General features: G+C 44.4%; 1 pseudogene; it reads right to left on the reverse strand.

The window, feature by feature from the left end:
• Positions 1-1,254: 1,254 nt before the first annotated feature.
• Positions 1,255-2,198, reverse strand: LOC139705888 (olfactory receptor 10A7-like; annotated as a pseudogene).
• Positions 2,199-5,202: the final 3,004 nt, after the last annotated feature.

Here is a 5,202-nt window from a genome sequence, read left to right on the forward strand (position 1 = left end):
AAACAATCCCAAAAAATCAAGGTTGAATGTTTTCTCTGGTATGTGGATACTAACACAACTCGAGTGGTGAGGGTAAGAGTAGAAGTTCAGTGGATTAGACAATGGGAAATGGGGGATAGGAAAAGGAAAGACAGTGGAATGAATGTGATGCAATTTACCCCTGTACCCATAGGAAAACAACACAGTGAATCCCATCATCTTGTACATCCACAAGAATGGTATCCTAATGAGAATAATATATATTCCATTCTTGTATAATAAAGTCAAAGTGGATTCTATTGTCAGGTATAACTAAAAAGAACCAACAAATTTTAAAATAAATAAATTAATTAAGATAACCTGGTACTTTGCTATCAATAGTTGGAAAAGGGAGACAGCATGAAAAGGAACTGCAACTGTAGTTTAATTCTGTCCCAGGGATGGAATTCTAAACTTTCTGAAAATACAACCATACAAAACAGTGGTGGAGAAGGGCAGAGTCGAGCTTCAGCCCTGAGACCACCCAGTGTCCTCCTTAACATCCACTTGGTATCTGGGGGTTTCAGTTGTTGTCTGAATACAGTGTTCTTTCTTCAAGAAAAAAAAAAAAGGGAATCGGTGCTTAAAAAACCACTGAATTGAATAAATATTGATTATTGATTGTAGACAACAGATAATGAGAGACTAAGAAGGAATAGTAAGTAAAGGATCATGAAATGTTAAGGAAAAACCTGTGAGAACTGGAAATTCATGATATTTAGAGAGATAAAGATCAAAGACAATGCGTTCTACTCTTTGGATGTCTAAGCAGAGAATGGGCTGAATAGTTGCATCAGGAATGGTCAGGCAGTTTGGAATATAGGGGGGAAATCAGTAGATTTTAGAAATGTTAAAAATGTGTTCCTCCTGTTATATTCAGGGAAATGATGTCAAGAAAGAAAAAAAAAAAGGAAATTCATTATTAGGGGCCACAGCATGAGAGTGATGATAAAGATTTGAGAATATCATTCAAGAAAAACTCACAGGGAAAAAAAAAGAATTCTTACAGATGTACTAAATAGAAGAATTATTATTTAAAAATGATTTTTATGGTACAATATGAAGAAATCAATATTTGTATGTTTTTGTGGTGAAACTGTAATGTAAAACCACTGAAGTGAAAGAACTTCTAGGGAGAGAGGAGAAGCAGCAGGTCGTGGGTGGGGACGTGGGCAGGGGGAGACTCTGCAGGAGGGCAGGGGAGGGATGGAGGAGGGTGTCTGTACCCCCTGGGCATCAGACCTCTGGACCAAGGCGAGCTGTGCAGCACCCAGCGCTCAGACTCCGCTGACAGCTCAGCCTCTGCAGCGCGACCTTCATGTCTCAGTTCCTCAGAGAGGAGATGACGGGGTTCAAGGAAGGGGTGAGGATGGAGTAAAAGACGGTGCTAGGCGACCCTGGGTGGGGGAGTCCTGAGAAGCAGACCTCAGATAGGTGAAGCTTCCACTGCCATAAAGCAGGAGGACAGTGGTCAGGTAGGAGGAGCAGGTGGACAAGGACTTCCAGCGGCCGTCCCCGAGGGCATCCGTAGGAGGGTGGAGAGGATGCGGATGTAGGAGAGGACGGTGAGGGCGAAGGAGCTCAAGATGATGCAGCTGCCCACGGCGAAGCCCATCTCCTCCCTGGGGTGGAAGTCAGCACAGGAGAGCCCCATGAGAGCGGGGATGTCGCAGAAGAAGTGCTCCACTATGTTGGGCCCACAGAAGGGCAGGGAGAAGGTGTTGACGGTGTGGAAGGCCGAGTAGAGGGCCCTGCCCTCGCAGGCCAGCACCACCCATGGTTCATGATAGTCCCATAGAGCAGGGGCCTGTAGATGGCCACGCACTGGTCATAAGCCATGGCCGTGAGCAGAAAGCACTCAGCTGAAGCAAGTGTGAAAAACATGTAAAGCTGAGCCACACACTCGAGGTAGAAAATGACCCTAGGGCCCCGTAGGGTGGTAGCCAGTGCCTTGGGGATGGTGACCGAGGTTTTCAGGTCCAGAAAACACAAATTCTTCAGGAAGAAGTACATGGGTGTGAGCAGGCGGCTGTCTCTAAGCACAGCTGTGATGATGGACATTTTCCCTAGGAGGCCAAAGGTGTAGACCAACGGGAAAGAGACAATGACCACTGGCCTCCATTCTTGGATGTCTAGAAGCCCCTGAGGATGAAGTGAGTCACTCTGGTCTTATTGGACATTTCTCCCCCTCTGAAGTTGTGTTCAGATGCAATGGCCACAGATAGCTAAGAGGAGGTCAGCTGGGAACATGTCCAGGGAGGTCCTTTGTCTACAGAGGTTCATCTTCTCTCAATGGAAAAACATCCTAGAAGCAGCTTATATAAGAATCATAATCCAGGAAATTTGATTATTCTGAGGAATCACTCTGCACCTGTGCCCCAAGTCAACTGCTCTGATCACACTGCAGGAAAACAGTGTCTCATGGAAGAGAGGAGAGGAGGGGAGAGAGGGAGAGAGCAAGGGGAGAGGAGAAGGGGAGGGGAGAGGGAGAATAAAGAGAAAGAGGGGAGGGTAGAATAGAGGGGAGAGGATGTCTGACAATTTTTCCTCCCATTCATTGTGGGGGCTTCAGGTAAGAGGTCTCATGTATTTACTTCATGCATTGACCCAGGTCACCACTTGGGGTGTCTCCACATTAACCCAATTGGTGATGCTTTAGTGAATGGAGAGATGGGTCTTTTTAACCCCTTCCTTCCTCATGGTGCACCTGCCATAGATTTCCCCAGCCCTCCTAGGTTTTTCCTGTTATCACCTTCCGTCCTAGCCTCCTTTACTGCTGTCAATTTATCTGTCCTTCCCTAAACTGTTAGTTTTCCTGGGGGCTTTTTATTTTTGTAAAGTTAACATTGATCAGGAAATATTTAGTTCATTAAAAACCAACAAGGACAACCCCAACTTCTAGCTAATAAGATCTAAAAACCACAATGAACAAAAGGAAAGGAGGAAGGAGGCACAGATCAGTAGGAGAAGTAGAAGAGGAGGGTTAGGACAGAGAACAAAATGCAGTCTCTCTGTGGCAAACCTTTTAGCAGAGTGACAGGAGAAGGACAGGAATGTGTTCCCGCCATTCGGGATTCTGTCTGTCTGTGAAGTGTGACTGGTTCTCTACATACTGCAGACATCATCCAAAAGGAGGTTGGAGGGGCTTCTTGTCTCTGAAAGAATAAAATAGAAGTCCACTCCTCAGAGCCCAGTCTGTGACCTGCAGAGGCAAAGCCTTCTGTTTTAGAAGATGCTTGTTCTTTGTGCCATGTGTAATTCGACAGCTGGGCTTGCAGCATGGAATAATACTTTGGAAAACACTAGCTATAATAGAAAACTAGGAATGGAACCCCGAAATGACACTGCTGTCCCACTCTTTTGTATTCATCCAAAAGAACTAAAATTGGCCTAGTATAGTGACACAGCCACATCCATCCACGTTTACAGCACGACTCCCAAGAGCCAAGATAGGGGACCAGGCCAGGAGCCTGTGAAGAGATGAATGGATCTAGAAAATGTGGAGTAATATGGCTGAGTTTGCTGAGCCACCAAGAAGAATGAAATGATGTCATTTACTGGTAGATGGATGGAGGTGGAGCAAAGGGATGGAGGTGGAGAACTTCTTGCTGAGTGAAATAAGCCAGAGTAAGTAAACCAAGGGTGGAATGTTTTCTCTCTTATGTGGGTTAGAACAAAATAAGGAATGGGGAAAAGAGTGGACCTCAAGAAGGGAAGACAGTGGAGTGGAAGGGTTGGGGTGTTGAGCAGGGATGGGGAGAGGAGGTGCTGAGAAATGAAATTCACCCAACTATGCTGTGCACATGTGTAAACCCCCAGGGAAGGCCGCCCTTATGTTTATCTGCACAGTGCTAATTTAGAAAACAACAAATAAATAGAAAGAAGGCCATTACAACAGGAAGGAGGTCAGGGAATAGGAAAGGGGAGGGGAAGGGGAAGGACAGGGGGCTGAAAGGTGGCAATTTAGTTTCATGCACATACTAATATTTTGAAATGAAACTACCATGTATAATTATAATGCACCAATAAAATCATTAAAATTATTTAGTAAAGAACAATTTCATATTATATTTCTTAAAGGAAAGTCTTAAATATGTACTTCATTAATTCAATTTGAAATATGAAATATTTAATATAATTCACAAAATATTATACACTGCACTTACTTCAGTACAATATATTTAATGAACATGAATACATTTTAGAAAAAGGAGAAGATCAAAACATGTATTAAGAAATCTAAGGTTCAAACACATTTTCAAACAGTTGCTCTTTGTGGGGACAAGTGCATGGAGTACTGCACACATGGCATATGTTAAGGGCTTCTGGTGGCAGGCCACTCCCCTTGTGCTAGACATGTGAACAGCAGGCCACATACCCCTGTAGGCACAGCCCTGGGCATGAGGCCATGTGTGGCAGTCCCTGCACTTACTCCAAAGCCACTCCTTGATTGGTGGCTGCAAGGACAGTTAGCAGACATTGCACTGGTGGCTGCCTGTAATCTGCTCAGCTACTGCCTGAGTGTATGTACATGGTAACTGCTCAATAAAATCAGGCCTGCCTCCTGCTTGGTCTCAGAGGTCTTGATTAGTGACTCTGCAGCCACACTCTCCTCTATCCTGTTCCGTGGACCTCCTTGCTGAAAGAGAGAGAACTCACACATCTTTTCTCTCCACAGATGTGTCCAGGGGTACCATAGTGACGTTCTGGCTCCTGACCCCTGATGGGGATGCTGTCCCTCAAGCCTTATTTTTCAGACAGGACAAGACATTTGTTGTGACACAGCAGCAGGAAGGTGTTGGGGAGTGGCCACAGGTCATCTCCTTCTGCAGACCTATTCTCACTCCTCCCAAGTCCACATTCACATGATTGACACTCCTGACTCAAGGCTTGGCTTTTTCAGACAGGCCCTTTGACAAAGCTCTGACAACTGCCCATCAGCAACATTTTCAATAGGGAATTCTTATTTATTTTGGAAAGTTGGTTAAAGTTGGGAAATTTAACTTTATCCTAACATCGGATATGATTAAATATGTCCATGCAAACTTTTCTCCACAGTTACCTGCTGTGGAGGAGTCCTAGAATTATTTAATAGCCTCAAACACATTGAAGTTAAGTTGAGCACTTAACTGTCATATTGGAGTTAGAATACACAAAAGCAATTATGAGGGATCTTTTATAAAA

Source organism: Marmota flaviventris, chromosome 5 (assembly GCF_047511675.1).
Source record: "Marmota flaviventris isolate mMarFla1 chromosome 5, mMarFla1.hap1, whole genome shotgun sequence".
Lineage (NCBI taxonomy): Eukaryota > Metazoa > Chordata > Mammalia > Rodentia > Sciuridae > Marmota > Marmota flaviventris.